The sequence below is a fragment of the Notamacropus eugenii genome, chromosome 1 (genome assembly GCF_028372415.1).
Source record: "Notamacropus eugenii isolate mMacEug1 chromosome 1, mMacEug1.pri_v2, whole genome shotgun sequence".
Lineage (NCBI taxonomy): Eukaryota > Metazoa > Chordata > Mammalia > Diprotodontia > Macropodidae > Notamacropus > Notamacropus eugenii.
This window is the reverse complement of record NC_092872.1, coordinates 187,600,553-187,623,794: the sequence shown is the minus strand read 5'-3', so window position 1 is coordinate 187,623,794 and position 23,242 is coordinate 187,600,553. Positions and strand designations below refer to the sequence as shown.

At 34.8% G+C, this 23,242-nt stretch overlaps 1 protein-coding gene across 20 annotated transcripts in view; it reads right to left on the bottom strand.

The window, feature by feature from the left end:
* The window catches only part of ADD3 (adducin 3), a 168,236-nt gene that overhangs the window by 99,401 nt on the left and 45,593 nt on the right, over nucleotides 1-23,242 (bottom strand). For 10 of the 20 annotated variants that reach the window (XM_072621937.1, XM_072621999.1, XM_072622031.1 and 7 more), the window contains exons 2-3: nucleotides 14,738-14,828; nucleotides 8,779-8,852 (exon numbers count right to left, since the gene is read on the bottom strand). The exons of 3 other annotated variants lie outside the window; for them this stretch is intronic. The gene's annotated coding sequence lies outside the window, so the exon portion shown is untranslated. The remainder of the gene's footprint in view (nucleotides 1-8,778; nucleotides 8,853-14,737; nucleotides 14,829-23,242) is intronic. 7 more of the 20 variants (XM_072621907.1, XM_072621916.1, XM_072621891.1 and 4 more) reach the window with 2 other exon arrangements.

Genomic DNA, 23,242 nt, shown 5'->3' with positions numbered 1-23,242 from the left:
AATATGAGTGAATCAAAAATAGCATCAGGGGAAGAAAGTTAAGCTAAGGAAGCCTAAGACTGAATTAAAGGGATTTTAGTGGGAAAAGAGAGGGTTAGTTATATAACTATAGATTGGATCACATTTCCTAATAGCAAAGGCAGCTAAGCCTCAGCTTAGTTACTTAGAATTTATATACCATTTTTAAGTTTTACACGCCTAATCTTTAAACTAAATCTTGCATTTCTGTAGTAGCAAAAGCAAGCACCATCACATTTGAGCCTCACAACCTAGTCAGGAAATTGAGGCTCAGAGACACCAAATGACTTGCCCATAGTCACACCACTGGTGTCATGAAGGATATGAATGGAGGCTTTTCTTACTCCAAGTCCAGTAGTTTTTCTGTTCTACCATGCTGACTCTCATCACCGAAGACTTTTAATTATAATATAATGCTAAGTAAAATCTCCCCATCCCTTTTCAAAGAAAATAGGCTCATTGTGTCAGTTTTTGAAAAGTGTACACCTTGTATATAATTCTCTCTGTCTACAACCCTACATTTAACTACTGTTCACATTAATATCTGGGAAAACATCCAGTCCCTTGCCACAGACTACTTTACTAAATACTGTAGTAGTGTTCAATGTATTTGGAAAGTAGGAAGACAATCAAGTGGATGTGTGGGAAGGTAAATCATTACCATGCATAGCACAGGATACAGCTGGGACCAGTCAAGCTGATTCAGACAAAGTTACAGTCATCCCCTTAGCTGAACAGGAAGTAGTAATCTAATAAAGTGATCCCCAACCCATACTTCTTTCTCTCCTACTCACTCCCATTCTGCTCTAACACACACACACAGCTATTTGTTATAGCTTTTACAATAAAAAAATTCACATTCCACCAAAATTATTAGTATAATGAGAAGAATTTTGAGAGAGTAATTATAGATTAAAGTTCTGGTTAAGAAGAAACAATAGAGTACAACTGATACATTGATTTCATTCCTCTAGAAAAACAGGTTGTAGCAACTATGATAAAACCAGTTTTTGGCACATACTATAAATGATCTTTAATATTCAACTCCTGGAGTTTGTTTTCATAGTATCAAAATATTATCAGAATAGCACTGTTTCTTTTCTTAAAGACATTTTGAAATCTTCACACCCTAGCAACAAATTTCTTCACCATCTTGTAGACAATTCAGAAAGTATCTCAAACCAGTCAATACATCTCTCTGAAACTGTCCTGACTTTTGAACTTGCTATGAAAATTTGATGTTATTCCCAATGTTTTCTTCCATTACTTCTCCTATCCAATCACTTACTAAGTTCTGTGAATTATCCTTCCATATCTGTTACATCCTTCTATTGCCTCTATTCTTGTTGGTCCAACCCTATTTGAGGCTCTTCCATCAAGTCCTACTGCCTTCATTTTATGCCCTCCAATCCATCTTTTTATTACTGTCAGACTAATCTTTATGCAGAGATACGGTCCAATTGGTCTTCTGCTAAAAAGTCTCCAGTGGCTCCCTACTAGCTACCAAGTAAAATTCAGATTCCTTTGTCTCTTGAAGTCCAACAATTAGGCATCACCTGACTCTCTTCAGTTTATCTCATTATGTTTGCTTGGAAAACTATGCTCCTAATCAAACTGTTCCCCACATCATGCCCTGAGCTATCCTGACTTCATACCTTTGCTCATGTTAGGATATGAAATTCCTTCCTCTCTGTCTTTGCCTATTGAATAGCTCTCCTCTCCTCTAATGTCCAATGCAAATGCCAACTTCTCCAGGAACCTTTCCCTGATTGCATAGCTGTAATAACCTTCCCACTCAGACTTTACACCACATGTTTCTAATATATTTATCACATAAGACTATATATTATGGTTATGTTAACAAGAACTGTATTTGGTTCTTGTTATTACTGTAGTTTGAACAGGAACAGGGATTAACTAATTAATAAGCAAATGTATACTGTGGTACACCAGGCTCTAGGCTAAATTCTGAGATACAGAGACAAAGTGAAACAATCCCTGTCCTCAAAAAGCTTAGATCCTAATGAGGAAGACAGCATTTATACACACACTTACATCTATAATATATGCAAAATGCATGCAAGTTGGTCATGGCAGGGAGGATAGTAATATCCAAGAGCATCAGGAGAAGCTTCACACAAAAAGTAGCACTTGAGCTAGACCTTTAAGGAAGCCAGGGATTCTAAGAGGCAGAGGTGAGAAGGTTGTGCTTAGGCATGCAGAACAGTCAGTGCAAAGGCATAGGGATGGGCATCAAATTCAAGGAGTGTGAAATAATGAGTAAGTAGACCGATATGGTTGGATCCACAGAACAAGGAGTAATGTGCAAGAAGACTGGAAATACAGGATGGGGCCAGGTCATGGAAAGCTCTGAATGCCAAAGAGAAGAATTTATAGTTGATCCCAGAGGTAATAGGGAGCTACTGAAGTATGAAGAGGTTGAGGTATGATAAAACCTGAATTTTAAGAAAATACTTTGGTGGTTGTACCAAGGATGGGAAGAAGAAGAGGGTTGATTGAGACAGAATGAACCAATGGAAGGTTATTGCAGTAGTATTCATTCAGTTGATGAGGGACTAAACTAGAGTGGTAATTCTGTGACCAGAGTGGAGGGGACTTATTTGAGAGATGGAAAGATACCATATTTGGTAATTAATTAGATATGTGAGATGAGAGTGAGAAGCTGAGGATGAAATTGAATTTGGAACCTAGGTAACTAGAAGGATATTTTTTTCAAAACTCTGAATCTCTCCCACCCTAAGCAGATCAGGTATTCTGACACACAGGGAGCTCAACAGTTGGATTAATGTTGAATGAAGGGCACAAAATAGCCACTCGCCCATAATGGATGCTTATCTGACATCTCAGGTATAATCCCCTCTTCTTACTTCCCCATTCTGATAAGTAAAAGCAGAAACTGACATCATTCCATCCACTGTAACTTAATGGCAATAAGATAAACCCTAGTCCACATTTCTATATGAAAATATGGCTTTGTAAACACTATCAAACTACTTGTTGCCTGTCTCAAAATAGGAATATAAATCCCCAATATAACTCGGATAAACCAATTGGAGCCTAAACAATAGCTCTACTTACTCACTACATAAACAAGATAGGTTAAAAAACAAAGGAAATGATGGTTGGTGAGTTTAAATGGGTGTGTCTAGAGTGAGAGAGGAAGTGGTAAATATTTTTAACCAAGAAGACACTAGATTTGCCTTCAAAAGGTAGTTAAAGCAATACCAAATTTTCCATCCTTCCAAATTCCTAGTCTTTCCTTTTTAACCAAAGTTTAGGGAAAGTAAGAATTTTTTTTTGCCAAAGGCTAAAGTATAAATATCAAAGTGGTCTTTCTCAGGTACATGTAAAAAAAAGTAACAAGCAGGAAAATGTTACCCTGACAGCTGGATGGCACAACCCCCCCCCCCCCCCCCCCCAAAAAATAGCTCTACTGAAAAAACAATTTGATAGCACAGAGTGGAGAGGCAACATATCTTTCTGAGCTTTTGCAGCCTCTCCAAGAAGCTTCCACATTTTATAAACAGCTGGGAAATTTCCTTTTCACAGGAAAAGGATGACTTCATAGTTCACACTGAAGTGGAAATGACAAAAACTAAATGCATCATCCAGAAAAAAAGGTGTTTCCTGAAGAAAGGAGACAATGTATTGTTTGAAGAAAAAAAAACACAATCCTCTTAGAGGAAACAAAAAAAAGAAACTATCTAGAGTAAGGCAAAAATAAGCTTCTGTGGGATAATTATGCCACACTAAGGTATTCAATCTATAAGGCAAATTTATACCACAATATCAAAGGAGGAGCAAGAATATACACTTCCATATATTGTGGGACTTCAATCTTCAAGTTTTATAGATACATTTTTAACTTAAACATTTTCCAAAGGAAATAAGAGTCATTACCTCAACATCAAACTTGTTTGCTCTTAAAAAATAAAAACCACCTCAATGTTTCAAATAACAGATACTCTAATAATTTATTTTCTAGATGTTTTTAATTGAAACTTTTCTTTACATCATCAGTTTTCCCCAGTACCACTCCCTCTCTCTAAGAATCATCCCATATAACAAACAGTATTTTTAAGATGAAAAAAGAAAGAGGACAAAATCAGTATAACTTAATCAATACATTAAGAAATCTAAAAATATGTGGAATGTGAAACACCTGTGGATCTTCTCTGCAAAGAGGTGGGATAGGAGGGCATCCTCACATCTCTTCTTTCGAATCACGCTGATTCTTTATAATTTCGCAACATTCACTTTTGATCTTTGGTGGGGGTGTGGCTGTCCTTTGTTTACACTGTTGTAATTATTGTGCATTTTATTTTCTTGAATTTTACTCCATTAGCTCACATTCATTTCTTATACCACATCAAATTTTCACTGCATTAATGCATCATAATTTATTTAGCTATAGCCTAATGAATGAGCATCTACTTTGTTTCTAATTTCAATTCAAGTATTGTTATGAATATTTTGGTATATACCCTCCTTGGGGTATAAATCCAGTAAAAAAAAATCACTGGGTCAAAGGATATGGACATTTTAGCAATTTTACTTGCATAATTCCAAACCACTTTCCAAAATGGCTGTACAGATTCACATCTCCACAAATAATGTACCGATATAACTTCCCTTCCCCCAGTAGGCTGTGAGGTGAAACCTCAAAGTTGTTTGATTTGCATTTCTCCTTAAGTCATCTGGATCATTCTCTCATATGTTTGCTAAAAGTTTACAAATCTTTTGAAAGCTTATTTATTGAGGAATGTGGAATTGAGAAATTTGAAGTGCTGGTCATATGACCATGTATATGTATATATACATGTGTATGTATATATAGCTGTCAACAGTTTATGTATTTTGGATACCAAGCCCTTATCAGAGAAATTTGTTGCAGATTTTTTTTCTCATTTGACTACTTCCCTTCTCAATCTAGGTGCATTAATTTTGTCTGTCCAGAAGCTTTTCAATTTCAAGTAATTAAAGTTATTTATTTTACCTTTAGTAATTGCCTCTATGGCTACTGATTTAGAACATATTTTGGAATACAGTGTAACATATCAATTTAAGTCTAACCTTTGCCAGACTGCTTTTCCAGTTTTCCAAGCGGTTTTTAGCAAATAGGGAGTTCTTTCTTATCTATATTTTCCAGTTCATCAAATGCTAAGTTATTGAGTTCGACTGTGTGTGACTCTAGGCTATATCACAGATCTACCTCTACATTTTATGCAATACCAGATGGTTTTGATGATTGCTACTTTATTAAAATAGTTGGAGGTCTAAAGGAGCTAGTACCTCTTCTTCATCATTCCCTTGATAATCTAAATGTTTTATTTTTTCAAATGAATTATGATATTCTTTATCAAATTCTGTAAAGTATCATTTTGATAATTTAATTAGTATGACATTAAAAGTGCAAATTAACTTTGGTCGTATTGTCATTTTATTATATTGACATAGCCCAGCCAGATCACTGAATATTGCTCCAGCTACTTAAAGTATTCACTTTTTAAAAAGAGCATTTTGTAACTTAATCTATTTAAGTCTTTTGTGTGATTTCATTGATTCCCTAGATACCTATGAATTTTATATTCTTTGAAATAAGTTCTCTATTATTGTCTATTGGCTTTTAAAATTATTATTATTATTTTGTATAAATTCAATTGATTTTTGAAGGTTTATTTTAATTTGCTGAAGATATTGTCTCAATTAGAATCTTTGTTTATTCCCTAGGGTTTTCCTAGCAAACCATCACATCATCAGCAAATAGGGATAGTTTGTTTTTTTTAACCTCTCTACCTGGGGCTGCTAAGTAGTGCAATGGAGAAAGTTCCAAGGCTGGAGTCAGAAAGACATCTTCCTGAACTGAAATCTGGCCTCAGACAGTTACTTACTTACTATCTGTATGACCTTGGGCAACTCACTTTACCTCAACCTGTCTCAGTTTCATCATCTATAAAATAAGTTGGAGAACCACTTTGACAAGAAAACCATAAAAGGGGTCACAGAGTCAGACACAACTGCAATGACTCAACAATACCTTCAATTTTTCCCTCTGTCTTATTACTATTCCTAGCATTTCCAGGACTATATCAAGTAAAAATGGGGAGACTAGGAATCCTTTTAACATCCTGTATCTATTCAGAAAAGTTTTAGTCTTATCTACATTGCACATGATACTTGCTTTTGATTTTAGATAGACACTTTTAATGACATTAAAAAACGTTCCTTTTTGCCTATATTTTGTAGGGATTTTATCATAAAGTAGTATTAAATTTTGTCAAAGGTTTTTCTCACACCTCTTGAGATAATGTGATTTTGGATGTTTTTGTTTTTAATTTGGTTATGTTGATAGTTTTCCTATTAATGAACCATCCTCATATCCCTGATATAAACTGAATGTGATCAAGAAGAATTATTTCTTGTGTAAATCAGAGTTGTCTGACAGGATTCTATTCAAAATATTTGAATATTCATTAATGATATTGGTCTAAAGTTCTTTTGTGCTTTGATCCATCTCTAGTTTAAGTATTAGGATTATATCTCTCATAAAAGGAATTTGGTAGGATATTTTTAAATTTTTGAGAATAATTTGTGTAGTATGGCTAACATTTTTCTTTAAAATTCTGATAGAATTCTTTTGTGAATCCATCAGGGCAAAAAGAGTTTTTTTGGTTTTTGTTTTTTTTAAGTAGTTCCTCTGCAGCTGGTTCTACTTCCTTTTCTGAAATTTGATTGTTTAAGACATCAATTTGGTCTTCTGTTAGTCTAAGTATTATATATTTTGGAAGTGTTTCTATTTCTTTTGTAATCTCAGTTTTGTTAGTATTTAACAATAGTTAAATAGTATAATAGTATGTATAATAGGTTCTCATTATTCTTTTTTAGTTCTCCTGGTTTTGTTGTGATTTCACCTTATTTGCTATTTTGTTCATTTCATTTCCTGCCAATCAGATTGGCTAAAAGTTTATAAATATTGTTAGTCCCACCAAAGAATCACTTTTTAGTTTTAGTCTTCATTTCTGTAGTTTTTTGTTTCCATTTTATCTACTTCTAATATTTTTAATATCTCCTCTTTTGTGCTCATTTTAAGTTTATTTGTTGACTTTCTAATTTTTAAATGTATAGGCATTTCATTAATTCCCTCTTTTTTCTATTTTCTTTATGTTTGTAGAGGTATGATTTCTAATACCCCCATGAGCTTCTCAGAAATTTTGGTATTTTGTTGTTTTAATGATTTGTTCTTTGACCCATTCATTATTTACAATTTCATTTTTAAGACTCCATTTCCGTCTCTGTCTTTTGTTTGTGGGCTGAATTAATTACTATTTTTATTGTATTATGGTCTATATACTTACTATTTCTATATTTTCCCTTTACTTGTAATATCTCTGTGCACTCATACATGGATAATTTTTAAATTATTATTAATTTATTTGTTTTCAGTTTCCTACAATCACTTCCAAAAGTCTTAGATTTTCTTCCCCTTTTCCCCCGCTCCCTCCTCGAGATGGCATACAATTTTACATGGGTTCTACACATACATTCTTATTAAATACATTTTCACATTAGTCATGTTGCACAGAAGAATTAAAATAAATGGAAGAAACCATGATAAAAACACAAACAAAACAAAACATAACACAAGAGAAGATATTCTGCACTCCAATTCCATAGTTTTTTCTCTGGATTGGATGGCATTTTGTCTCAAGAGTCCTTTGGGAATATTTTAGGTCCCTGCATTGCTGTGAAAGGCTAAGTCTACCAGAAAAATTCCTCACACACTGTGGTTGTTACTGTGTACAGTGTTCTTCTGGTTCTGCTCTTTTCTATATGGATAATTTTTTTTTAAAAGTTCTATGTGGAATGAATATTTATGCGTATTCATTCTTTAGTAGTCCCTTTTAGAAGACATCATGGTCTTAGCTCTGATTTCCCTAGCAATTTGTTAAATTTCATATTTTTCCCCTTTATTTTTCTATTAGACTTTTCTGACACTAAAAAGAGGTCACTGAAATCTGTTACTATAGTGTTACTGTCTATATGGTTTTGCTGTTCGGGTAATGGATCGCTTATGAATTCTGATGCTTAGGCATGTGGAAGATCTAAATTCATATTGATATTGGTTTGTTGTCTCTATGGTTCCTTGCAGAATAATGCAGTTTTCTTGTTCATCCCTTTTTTATGTTTTGAAAATCTGTTTCTGATTTGTCTGACAGCATGATTGCAATGGGAGCTGAGTGGCACCAGGCTTGGAGTCAGAAAGATCTGAATTAAAATCTGACCTCAGACTCATACTTGCTGTGTGACCTTAGCCAAGTCACTTCACCTGTTTGTCTCAGTTTCCTCATCTGTAGAATGAGCTGCAGAAGGAAATGACAAACCTCTCTACAGTATCTTTGTCAAGAAAACTCCAAATGAGATCTCGAAGAGTCAGAGACAACTGAAATAACTGAACACGTTCGCGACTTCTGCTTTTTTGAATTCACTTGGTGTTCTCATTTTATTCTGTGTCCTGTCTTTGTTTTTAAAACCTTTTTTGTAGCAACAAAATTTTCTTTTTCAAATTGTCATTCTTTTTATTTTATTGGGTTAATACATTCACATTTAAAATTGAGTTTATATTTTCTTCAATTTATTATTTTTTCCTAATGATGAAATAATTTATTCTTACAGTGATTTTCAAACAGCTATATTCACAGCATATAACACTCTGAGGAATATACTTTTTATTTATTTTACCTGGCTCTTGTTTTTTCACCCAGGACATGAATTCTCAGCTTTATTCTGGAACCCAATTTCGGGTCACTGAAGGCCTAAAGAAAGAGAAAGACCTCAATAAAAACCCATTGCCCAATCACCTATCTAACAAGAGATGCAACTTCTAGATCATGTGATTAGACAAAATGAAAGACTAGACATTTTGATTCCCTCAATCTCTCAAATCTCTTCAAAACAGGAATTAAGTGCTGATTTAACATACTTGGAATACAAAAGAAGGTGAAAACCCCAAGAATTGACATCTACACTGAGTCCACTTAGTAACCCTCCCTCTTGCCTCACACCATCAGCGAGAAGGCTGCATTTACTGACCCATATTGTCTTGCAACAGACTTAAAACCCAAACCCAATCTACTTTCCTTTTTCCAGTGCTATGGAAATCCTGATTCCAGTCTGTATAAGTTTACTCAGGCTAGAACAGATAACCAGCCAGCATACCTCTCTGCAGTACTCTAAATTACTGAAAGTTATTGAGACCACACATCAGCATCACAGCAGACAGCATTCTGTGCTGCAAAAGTTCTCTGTGGGAGAGCCAGGAACAGAAGGAAAGAAGCAGGATGTGTGTCTCAACTGGAAATAATGCTCAACACCACATCCTACCCCAACTTTTCCCAGACCCTCAGAGACCTAAATTATAAAAATTAACCTCCTAACACTGAGCATGGCAGTTCTGTCAGAAAATTGAGGAATAGAGGGAGCAGAACAGGACACCTAAACAGATCACAGTATGCATGTGGCAAAGCTGAGGTTAGGGGGTGGGGGATGCACCTGTGGCACTCACCTAAGCTTGAGGGAAAGTACTCAGCACCCAGAGGGAGCCAGCTCTGGTCACCCAAAAGTCATTTATGGAGGAAACTTAAGTTGATGTACCATGAATTGCCCAGTGTGAGAGGAGATTCAGCTCCCAAAGAAACCAGCAAATCAAAGACTTAGAAAGCAATTAATAGGGGAAAATAAGAGGAGGGAGGGAGAGTGAAATGACCAAAGATCTCAAGAAGAAGAAAATTCAAAGACCTTGAACATTAGCAGATAAATCACGAGAGAAATCATTAACATTAGAAAGAAATATAGCCTCCAGATCTAGACAATGAGTTCAAACGTCTATGAATGTAGCAAAGGAAACAAAGAAAAAAATGAAATATTTGATGAGCCTGCAGACCCTGTGGAATTTGAGGGGAACATGGAACTAAAACATTCTGTTGAGTGGCTCAAAAGTGAAATGAGAATTATGAGTGCAGAATTTATGTCCTTGCACAGCAAAAGTAATGGGGAGAATAGGAAAACTGAAATGTGTGATAACAAATCTTGCCAAAGAAGAGAAAGGAGAGAACAATAGATCAGAAATGAAAATATACAGTTATGGTCAATCTAGAAGAAGAAAATAAAAGAACAATGACATTAAAAGAAAATAAGTTCACTATAAAAGCAAAACATATTGACCTTGAAGACAGGGTGCAGGGAGACAATCTAGAGATCACAGGTCTACCAAAATACAACAGAACAAAATATCTTAAAACCATAATGGCAGAAAATAATAGAAGAGACCTGCCCAGAACTTTTGAACATAGTAAGTGAAATACTAACTGGAAGAATTTACAGATTACTTCCAGAAAAAAACCCTAAGACTGAAAACTTCAAGATACATAGTGGTTAAGTTTAATAATTCAGTTCAGAAACATGTTCTGCAAGTGATCAGAAGAAACACCCTCAAAAACAAAGGAAAGGAAATTAAAATAATGCAAGACTATTCTGTACCCACCAGAAAACACAGAAGGGAATGGAATAATATCTTCCAAAGAGCAATGGAGCTTAGAATACAATCCAGGGTAACCTACCCTGCAAATCTGAGCTTCACTATAAATGAAAAAGATAAGACATTTGATTATAAAGAGGCATTTGAAATATTTTCAGAAAGAAAACGACTTAAAAAGAAAAGGGATTTTTGGTAGGTAAAGGGCCAACAAAAAGCTAGTCCCAGGATCAGCCACCCACAACAGATGATTTTTTTCTCCTACCAGTTAGACCATCCAGAAGATGTTCCAGCTGATATTTTCTAGGCCTATCTCAAGATTGCAAGTGGCACTTGGGGTGGAGTTCAGGGTAGGGAAAAGGGAAAATTGTAGTTTGAAACGCATCCTACCAAACTTAAAAGAGAAAAGGCTATTTCCATATTATGATAATTATCATTATAGTTCTTAGGTTGGCAAAGCTTCACATAAAACTTCCATGTTGTCCAATTACTTGGGACATTCCTGGAAGGGATATTAATCACTCAAAAAAATTTTTTTAATGTTTCTCAATGGAAAGAAGTGGCAAAAAGTATCACAAAATATAGTAAATAAACTGAATGGTACTGTAGCTAAGAATGATGACTATACTTGGACATGTGGCAGGGGCATACACATAATTTCTGCTGCTGGGGAAGGCTGAGGATGATAGCTCTTAGTGAACCCTGGGGGCTGAGGGCCACCAGGTTGCCTAAGGAGGACCAAACCAGGCAAAATCAGAAAAACAGAGTAGATTAAAACTTTCATGTCAATCAGTATTGCGATTAGGTCTGTGAGTGTCATCTGTACTTCTAGCCTGGAAGAGATATGTGGGGGGTGGGGAGAGGAGGGAAGGAAGAGAAGAAGAGGGAAGGGAAGAGGAGAGAGGAGAGAGGGAAGAGAGAAGAGAGGAGAGAGAGGAGAGGAGAGAGATAGATTATGAAGAATTCAGAGAAGACTATCTGAAATAATATAAAGTAAAATAAACAGAACTGGGAAAGAAAATAATAGCTAGCATTTATAGAGCATCTTAAGGTTTGCGAAGTGCTATACATATGTCATCTCATTTGATTTTCACAACAACATTGTAGGTGCTATGATTATTCCCATTTTTACAGATGAGGAAACTGAGGTACAGAGAGGTTAAATGGCTGACTCACGCTCACACAACTAGGGAGTGTCTTAGACAGTACCTGAACTCCTATCTTTCTCATTCCAAGTCCTTTGCTCTATTTACTATGTCATCTAGTTGCTCAATGACTACCACAAAGCAAAGGAAAAAGACAACAATGACAAAACACAATGAAAGCTGATGCTGCAGTTATAACGACCAAGGCCCTGGAGAAGGGCTGTAAAAAGGCACCAACAAGGGATGAAAATTATCACAAAAGATAAAATGGACAATTTTGATTGTATACAATTTAAAAATTTTTGTACAAATCAAGCCAATGAAGATAAAATTAGAAGGGAAGCAGTTAACTAAGTGAAAAAAAATCTTTGCAGCAACTTTCTTTGATATTTCCAATTCCTGTCAACAAGCATTTATTAAGCAACTATTATCTACCAGGCACTTTGCCAAGATAAACGGGACGATTCCGAATAAGAATCTCATTCAAATTTATAAGTATAAGAGCCATCCCTCAAATGATACAAAGGATACAAACAGATAGCTTTCAAAGGAAAACATCCAAGCCATTAATTGCATATTTTAAAAAATGCTCCAAATCACTATCAGAGAAATGTAAATTAAAGCACATCTCAGGTTCTACCTCAAACCTAACAGATCTGCAAAAGTGACAAAAAAGGAAAATAACAATGTTGCAGGGATGTGGGGGAAACATACATATTAATTCACTATTGGTAGAACTGTGAATTGGTCTAGATATTTTGGAAAGAAATTGGAATTATTTTCCCCAAGTCACAGAAGTGTATATAACTTCTGATCCAGCAACATCACTACTAGAACAAAGATTCCAAAGAAATCTAAGAAAGATAAAAAAAGAACCTATACGTACAAAGATATTTATAGCAGCTCTTTAGCAGTAGTAAAGAACTAGAAACTAAGGAGGTGTTCATCAATGGCTGCATAAATTAAAATATATGAATGTAATGGAATACTACTGTGGTATAATAATTTTTAATTATTAATTAATAATTGTGGCATAATAATTCATAATAATGAAGCATGTTACCACCTACTTCCTGACAGAAAAGTGTTGTATTCAAGATACAGAATGAGACGTATACTTTTTGAGCCTGACCAAGGCAAAATTTGTTTTGCTTGACTGCATATTAATTACAAGAGTTTTGTTTTTGTTTTTCTTTTTTTCAATAAGGGAAGCAGGAGGGAAGGAGAGAAAATAAATGCTTATTAATGAAAAATATTTTTTTAAAAGGAAAAACAACAACCTTCTGTATAAGCAGGAAACTATACATGAAGCATGGCATATACTATCAGACTCCACTGAATTACTGGCTAGTTTTTTTGTTGCTTTTTTTTCCTTCCTTTTTTATTCTACCAGTTGGGTAGGAGAAGTAGGAGAGAGATATTCAGAAATGAAAATAATATAAAACCAAAATATATCAATAAAAATTTCAAAAGAAGCAAACCAAAAGGGAGATACCAGGAGCAGTACAGGGATTTTTTTTTTAAATTACAAAACCATCTACAAAACAAACAAGCAAGAAATATACTTAAATCCTATATATTCAGCAAAGTGTTTACTTATGATGCAATTAAACCATCAGTCAGTTAAAGCAAAGCAGGGTAGCATATTGTTCTTCTATGAAGAAAGTCCATGCACAGAAATATCATTAACCACAAAATTCTGATTCATAAAACTGAGAAGAATCTCTTCAATTTGTGGCCAGATTTTCCAGTTAGTACTTAAAGGTGATCTCAGAAGATACATTTGAGAATGATCACTTACTACATTTGTGCTCATACAGTTCCTTACAACAATTTCTCACACAATTTGTTGTTCAATGGCAATCCTTTGGGCATGCTTCAGACTGCCTTTTCCTCTTTCTTTTATCACTCATTAGAATATGGGTAATATTTTGATATTTGAATCATGGGGTCATCTTCACTACCACAAACAGAAACCTTAAAGGAATCATCTCTCATCCCTCATCACTTACTAACTGAACATTGCTATTAGCGTAATGGTTATATTATATCTTTCAACTCAAACAAATCCATTTCACACAGTAATACTTTAAAGGTTTCAAGTGACTCCTTCTATTCATGTTATGATAGAGAAAGAATTAAGGGACACCTAAAAATCCTGAGCCAATTAAAATCCTAGTATTCTGAACAGGATAAGAGAACCCCCAGAGAAATATTCCAAGAAAAGGACCAGATATCCGACAATTATTGTCAAAAGAATAATGAGAAAGGACACAGTTGTCACAGAGCATAGCATATCCACCTTGGGTTATAGCTGAATAAGAAAAACTGGAAGAAAATATATCAGATGGGTCCACAGAGAACTAATGTAATGCTCTGAGTCATTCCTCTCTGTATTATGAATAGATATTAAAGAAGTTTGCCAGTAAAGGAACCCTTGAGGAAATAATTGAAAATTGTTAATATGGATCATTTCCTTATACTATGGACCACAGGAATGCAAACAACTTTCCAACAAAGATAGAGGTCTGGAAAAAACCAACAATAACTTAATTAAAATTCCATCCTCTCCATGGTTGTAGCTACCATCCAAACATTCCCTGGGGTGCTTGGAAATCTATGAAAGGAAGACTGGAAAGGGGAGGGGGAACTGGCATGGGCCTTTGGGTATGGTGAGGTTCCCCTCTTCACTGGACTTTTCTTGGAGGCCTAGAATTTATGCTATTGTCTCAAACCAAATTCTTTCCTGAATATGCGCAAAGCAGATTACACTAAAAAAATTTCATTAATACACTATTTTGAATACGTCTTTATTAAAGTAACCATCTATAATTTCAAATGTAACAAATACTTTAAAAAATTTTGTAATTGGTCGCACAAATGACAATAGCAAATAACCACGACTATTGAAGTAGAGTTGATATGAAAGCGGAAACTAATAAAATTGTTTAATGTCAAGTCTGCTAAAACAATATTGATTTAATTACTAATCAGTAATTACAAATAAATAACTGAGACAAACCTGTTATAACACTTCCCAAAGAACACTGCACTTGGAATAAGAAGACCAGTTCAGTTCTTGAATTCAATCTTTGCCACTCACAAAGTTTGCACTGTTGAGAGAATCACTTTGCTTAGTTAGGCCTCAGTTTACAGATTCAGAATTCAATTAAATTCAAAAAACACGTATTAAGTATCTACAATTTACTATATTTTTTTTCAGGTCAAGGGAATACAAAGACAACATAATTCTCCTCAAATATCTTAACTGGGAAACAGCAAGCACATAAATAAGTCAACGTAAAATATTAATTTCAAGAGGCAGGGGACAAACAACACCAAAAAGTGACATCAGGAAATGTCTCATTACACTTGTACTGATCCTGGAAGGAAGCTAAGGTATCCAACAGGCAGAATTAAAGAGGAAGAGCATTCTAGACATGAAGACAGATAATGAAATGTCATGTAAGGGGAAGAATGGGCCAATTTGGCACAAACAGCATACATGGGGGGGAGGAGATGTGTGAAACTGGCACAGAAAGATAGATTTAAATACTAAAGAGGAGAGTTTATAGTCTGTCCTAGAAGTAATAGGAAGCCAGTAAATTTTCTTGAGCAAAAGGGTGCCATGATTGGATCTGGTAGTTCAGAAATATTTGGCAGCTGTATGGAAGATGGTTTAGAAAAGGAAAACTAGAAGCAAGGACAGCAATAATGCTTCAACAAGAAACTCAGAGGTCATCTAGTAGTAGACCATGTCAGTACTGGTCAAATTTTATTAGACCAAGAATCCTTTCTATAACATCCCAAATAAGTAATCAAGACTTCACTAAAGGGATCTCTAATAAGGGGAAACTCATTACCTTCCAAGGCAGTTTATCCCACTTTTGGATAATTCTAATTATTAGGAACTTTTTCTTCCTTTATATCAAGCCTAAATCTGCCTCTCACACAGCTTCTACCCACTGCTCTTGATTTTGCCTTCTAAAGCTTTTACTAGAACAACTTTAATCCATTTCCCACGTATCAGGCCTTCAAATATTTGAAAACCATCTCTCCCACTTTAGTCTTTTCTTCTTCGGGATGAATATCCTTAAGTCCTTCAATTAATATTGCCAAGCTTTGGTCTTCAGTCCCTTCGATGGTCATATTATTCTCTTCTGGAAACGCTGTACTTTGTTCTTGCTAACGAACACAATTCTTCAGGTGTGATCTGACTAGGGAGGGAAGATCAACTCATATATTCGAGACACTATCCCTCTCCATACAGCATAAAATCCTGTTAATTTTCTTTTGCTGTTACGTCACCCAGGTAATCTATGCCGAACTAGCAAGAAGTCTGAGTCACATGGAGCCTGAGGTGGGAGGAGTTTGCTGAATAGGTAGAACAGGAAGAGGTGGAGCAGGGAGGGGAGAACAAGAAGAGGTGGAACTAGAGCAGAGTGGAGGGGAAATTAGTGAGAGAGTGGTCAGAACTAAAGGACACAGGAAATCCTATAGCTGGCTGTGAGAGAAAGGCATTTTGTTTAAGGGAGCCTGTCTGTGATTTGTTTAAGGGAGTTGGTGTGTGGGAAGCCTAACAGAGGGATGGCTTGGGGCAGGTGTTACCCTCTGCATTGTTATTTTATATAGATGTCTTTGTTACTATGATGCATTTGGCTTTCTGGGATCTGAATAAATGTTTTGGTTGTGTCTTCCATGTCGAGAGTGTATTTTGTGATTGAGAATTGCGCCAGGATATTCATGGCCACTGTAGGCTCTGTGAATATCACACTGGCGCTACAAATGTTCATACTGAAAACTGGTCAGAGAAGTAATCAATGACATCAAAAGAAAATATATCACTCAAATCCAAGATTGAAATGTCATTAAAGGGAAAATCCAACAAGAAGCCCTTGTATGTAACATATACATTGCCACAAAGTGTTGAGTATACCTACAGAACACTAGAAATCTCTTCAAATAATGTTTGGTAAAAACATTAGGCTCACTGATGTTGAAACTTTGGGGGAAGGCCATCCCATCTACAAACCTTGGAATTGCAATATGAATTTAAAGTTGTATGCTAGATGAATGATAAAAATATTTTGAGCAATTCAAGAATTTCACTGTCATCAGAATATATACATGCTACCACTGTCAATATATTGGAATGCATGTCTCAGCCAAAAGATTTCATAGGTTTTGTAGTATATGCTTTAGTTTTGCCATTACTATCTCATTATATGAAGAAAGCTGGCATCATGGGCTTTTTTAGTTTACCCTTAAATGTTAATAAAATTTGCTGTCCAAGGAAAATATCAAGTTCTTATTAGAAGTCAATTAAGTACTATGAAATTATAAAATTCAAGTTTGATCATAAAAGAGATGCATAAAAAAACACTTACCTTCTTTGCAGAAGTGTGGGACTAGAGTGGTAGTAGTAGAAAACTATATGTAAGGTCAGACTTTTTGTGTGTATATATTAGTAAGTCTGCTGATTTTTTTTCCCTTTTGCTTTATTGTTTCTTATAAGGGTTAGCTTTCTGGAAAAGGAAGAAATTTCCCTAAGGCCTGAGAGTGACACTATTAAAACAAAAGATACCAATAAAAATGTAGTTTTTTAAAGAAAAGCTCTGATAACAACCCCTCACATTTACAATGTACCTTACAGTATAATGCAGGTTTTTACATACATTACCATTTATTTCTCACAAAAATTCCATGGGATCAGCAATGTAGTTATTAGCAAAGGCAGTTTAATAAAGTGGAAAGAACAGTGGACTGGGCATCTAGGTGCCTAAATTCTAGTCTTAGTTTTGCTACCATCTAGGTAAAGGATAATAAGCAAGTAAATCTCATAACTTCACTAAATATCTATCACCAATCTCTACAATGAGAGGGAGGTAGACAAGACATTCCTTCCAGACTTAACATCTATGTCTTTTCTGTTTGGGTACAGGAAACAAAGTAACAACAACAAAAAATTACCACATTCTTGGCTCTAGGCTTCTACTATACTTACTTTACAGGATAGGGAAACAGGCTCAAAGAGGTAAAATGATTTGGCAAAGATCACATAGCTAGTGGAAGGTTAGAAACTAGGTCATCTGATTTGAGTTGATTCAAATTCTATTTTATCTGAACTTTCTTTGGGAGGGAAGGAAGTAAGGAGGGAAGAGAACAGAGAAGGGAAATGGAGGGGAGGCAAAGATGGAGAGGATGGAGAAGAAGGAAAGAAGGAAGGATGGGAGAAATGGAGGAAAGAAAAGAAAAAAGGGGAGAAACTAATGGAGAAAAGGAAGAGAAGGAAGAAAGAAGGAAGGAAGGAGAGGAGGGAAAGAAGAAAGGAGAGAGGAACTATAGATTGTTTAAACAAAGGGATATACCAAATTTTCATTAAATACTTTGAACCTCAAATCAAACAACAACAAAAACAAAGAACCCCAACCTCACTAGATGAGACTTTTTATTTCTTTCTTTGGTCAGTTCTGCTCAAGACTGCGCAGCACTTAAGACAACTCCAACTATGCTTGTTTTTAAGCAAAGTAATGTTTAAGAGGCACCACAGACTATATTTCTATAATTAAGGATAATGGAGAAACTGAGCTAAGTAACTGGCAGGTTTTTAAAATATATTAACTCCACTATTCTTCCTATACGTTTCCCACATGCAGGCTGTATCTTTGATTTCCAAAACTTTCAAATAAATGAATCAAAAGTTCAGTTAATCATTTGGGATAGTATTTAGTTGAAAGTTTTAACACTACCACTTCTATTTCAGGTCCGTTTAGACTCCCTCCCCCATGCCCCACCAACTTTTCATTCTTAAAGTAAAGCTAATACAACTTTTTGGAGATTAAAATGTCAACTTTCTACTTCACTTTTTTGGGGGATGGCCACATTTAAGAGTACAATGCAATACTACTAAATTAGTAATTCCCCTCATTAACCCTAAAGACTAACCAGAACAATTAGAGGACAGGCAGTTAATGCCAACCACAGTGTCCCTTTTTCCTCCCTTTTGTTCATAAATACATCTAACCATTCTCTTGTGATCCTGACTTTAAAAATCTGAAAAAGCAGATCAGATTCACCAATAAAAAAGTGTTTGTACACCTGATTTAGCACAAATGAACACTAATTTGTTTTTCTATTTTAACTTTAGAGATAAGTAGAGTCATTCATTTTAAGAATTTATTGCAGGTTTTAAGTGTCAGAGGCAGAATTTGAATTTAGGTCCTCTGACTCCAAATCTAATATTCCTCCAACTGAACCATGTGTAGTAGCAAACCACAATCTCTTTGATCCTCAGTTTCCTTACTTGCAAAATGAGCCTAATGATACCTGCCTGTCTCACAAAGTTGTTAGTTTGTTTACATTTCCATAGTCATTATTTCTTTCCATACCATTGCTTTCCCCATCAGGTCAGCATAAGAAATTAAATGGGAATTTTGGGGAGTTTTGCAGAAGTCAGAGATGACACATGAAGATCAGTAGATGATACAGAGCCTATAACCAAATACTTAACCCAAATTTTTACAAAGAGGAAGAGAAAAAAAAGGTAGCATTCTAGGAAGGGGGGACCACTTATACAAAGACCTGGAAGCAAGGTCAAAGCACCTCAGAGACCAGCTAATCCAGCTCCATTATTTTACAGATGAGTAAGCCCAAGAACAAAAATGAGTTGCTTAGAGAGAAGCAGAACTTGACAGGTCATTTGACACCAAAATCAGTGTTCTTCCAACTATACAGAAGGGATATTGCTCTTTGGAAGAGGAAGTGGGGAAGTCTGTCTGGAATACAGAGTCCACAAGGGGAAAGGGAATAATGTTATCAGTATGGAAAGATAGATTGGGGCCTTAAGAGCTTTAAATGCCAAAGAGCTAAATGTTGTAATGCTTTGAGGTTTGAATATAAAAACCAAACATACAAGTTTAACCATCCTTTCCTCCCTCCCCTCCAAATAGGATGTAAATATTTACTGAACATCCACAATGTACAATTTACTATGCTAAGCACTAGGAGCTACACACATATAAATAAGATTGCAATCCCAGATTCAAGGAGTTCATATCCTAGCAGACAGAATAAAATATACACACAATTAAATATAATACAAATTTTTATATGTGTCCAGAGTACTATATAACCAAATGAGGCAACATAATGTAGTGAATAGAATACTAGATTGGGATTTAGGAGATCTCCGTTCAAACCCCACTAATTAACTATGGGATTCTGAGCAAATACTTCACTTTGTTGGGCTTTTGTTTGCTCATCTGTAAAAGCAGAGGGTAACCAGATGATGTCTAAGATCTCTTGCAGTTTTATCAAATAATGATTAAAAAGCATTATTATTAATAATTACTAAGTGAAACATCACCAAAATTCTTCTCCCTCCAGCAAAACGAACAAACAACAATCCACTATAGAAGCAAAAGTTAAAAAACAGAAATGTAAACTAACATGTTATTGTTACTTTGTTAAAATCAAAATTGATATTTTGAAAACAAATTTTAAGTAATTTGTAGCTTATGGTATTACAAATGATTAATTTTTTCTGTTTATTTAAATGTTTTTGTTGGTGACTGCTGTTTTAAATAAAATTTAAAAATAGAAACCTTACTCTATAATTCAAGTTATAGAGACCATTTTACATAGCTGTACACCATGACTTTCACCAGGACATATTTCAAATTGGAATCATGTGGTGGTATTGTTTTACTACTTCAATACTGCTACAGGATCCACAATTTGTGGGTGTGGGCTTTATTTCCATTGACAAGCACTCAAAAGCTTGGTATAACTCATTAGATAGTTATATATATACTACTAGTGTTATCCTGAATAATCCATTAATCCTCCAATAATCCAATAATCCATTTAACCCTCTGTGTCATTTGGAATATTATATAATGCTACTTACAGCAGCTCACAGAGTTGTTGAGAGGATCAAATGACATATACATATATAAGTTATTATTATTCTTATTCTCTTACTTTTCAAAATGATCTTATAGTTAGCATCACTGCCTTTTAATTGGATTACTGATTTTCTTTTCTACTGACCCTTCCTCTCTAAGACAAGGAAATCATCAGCAATAACTAATGACAATGTAGTTTCATACAAGGACACTCTCAAGAACTTGGGAATCAATTGTGAGACATGAGACACTGGCACAGAGCCATCCAGCATGGCATGCCTGCATTAAAGAAGGTGTTATGCTCTCTGAGCAAAGCAGAATTGCAGTAGCTCAAAAGAAACCTGAGATGCACAAATTTAGGGAGAAACATTCATATAGATTATTTGTGCCTGATCTATGGTAGAGCCTTCTGAGCTTGCATTGGTCTAATCAACTACAGTGAAGACACACCATATACCTTGATTCCAACATGGTGATGTCATTTTGGTCCTCTTCAAGAACAACAAAAAATCAACCAGTTCACAAATACAAATTTTGCCAAAAGTCTTAATGCACTTTTAAGCTTCAGCAGCTTTTAAGTTACTGTATATAACTTTGATATAACTGATATGTAAATCTGATTACTTTAATTTGGAAGTTTTCATTTATGTCATTAGATTTTAAAGTATATTGACATTAGTGATTTAGGAATTGAGAAAAAAATGCTCTATTAACTGTCTCAAATTAAACTATTAGAAACTAATGATATTTAGCACTTTTAATTAAGCCATCTTTATCACCTTAGGTGTGACATAAAGGCATGGCTAAATGGTATAGATAACCTGCAGAAACATTCAATACAGTTTTTATTAAAACTAACATATGGCTCCTTCAACATATATTAGGATCTCAAATACAGGGAAATCCAAGAGTTCATAGGAATCTCTGGATATCAATGAGTCTGAGTATTGATAATAACAATACTCAAATGGATCTGTGAACTAAATGATTTAAGGACTGCATCCAGTAATGCAGATTGAAATCCATCTACACCTCTGCCTAACTTGTATTACTCTTGTCCATGATCCCGTGCAAGTTTCCGAGAGAGTTCATTTGACAGTAGGTCTTTCTTGCTTTTTTCTGATATTTTGAGGGGACTCTTGAAGCATCCCTGTTGCTCATCTGTCACCTCTTGCCCCTACTACATGACGAATTCTTTTCTTCTTTTCATACATTTCCTTGATGACACCTTTTACTATTGCTTTCTGAAGTTCCTCATTAGTTCCACATTATATGTTGGTTATATATTGGCTATAAATTCTCATTTTAAATGAAGACATCACCTATAACCTCTCCAAAATATGAGTTAATTACATGCCAATTGATGTACTATGTGATAAGCAATTTATAGCATCTAGTGCTAAAAATTCCTTGGGGCATATATAGCAATTCTTATTGATTTGGTAATTATTGAATATGACACCTGAAAGTATACTGCTTTTATTGATTATTCCAAAGTCTTTCACTCAATTTTTTAATTATGGTGGCTTATTTGTATACTGCATCTACAGAAAATAGAACCATGTATAAATATAGTAAGAAAGCTGAAGTATCAGAAGTCTACATAAAAACTATTCTCTACTTGAAAAATGCCAACACAATAATGTCAAAAATAATTGATATAAAACAGCATTTTCCAAGGAAACAGTTTAAGCCCATTATAGTTCTGCTAACCTAAAATCTATAACTGTCTCTCCTGAAAATAAGTGTGGCTTTCAAATTGAAGCATGCATAAAACCAAATCATCTTAACAATCACTTTATGTACATGGATGACATCAAGCTATATGACTCTAAAGAAAGTAAATAGTTCCTCCAACTCTCCAACTTATTTAAGTCTCATTTGAACTTGATAAGTATAAATTTACATAATTCAAAGTAAGATAAATGGAAGGCTTTGAGCTTGAATGTGTACGTTAAACTAATCAATGAATGAAGGTGATAATAATACTTTGGTCTCTTCCACGCAAAACCTATCTGCACTACATTAAAGCTATTAATAGAAAAGATGTGGCTGAATATGTTAAAAGACTTACTGGCATCCTGAAATCAAAGCTCAAAGTTAACACATTTAAAGCAATTAACATCTACACAATCCCATTCATACTTTCAGAACTGCTAAGCAGATAACAAATTTAGAAAAGTGTCCTAATAAAAATTTGTACAACATCAATGAAAGTAAGGCGTATCATTCAAAGGGAGTTATAGAAAGAGGAATACTTTCTTACCAAAAAGGAGGAAAAAGAACTGACAGATATTCTTAGAGCACCTGATAGACAGATCAAAAAACCTACAAAGATACTTTTATAATAAGCAGACATCACTTCAACAAATAACAGTTTGATAACAAGTACATGTGATAGGATTTATCAAATGTAACAAAAAGTGTTTTGCCTCTGGATGGAGCCCATGAAATAGCTCAGATCCACAAATGTAATCAAAGGACCTCCCATGGGCAACACTGCATGTACACAACTAACAAATATCAACAAAAAAGCATTGAGCAATTGGCCAAGTAATGTAGATTTATTTAGGAAAATCAAAGATTTATGACAGCAATTCAGGACTAGGTCATTACCACCA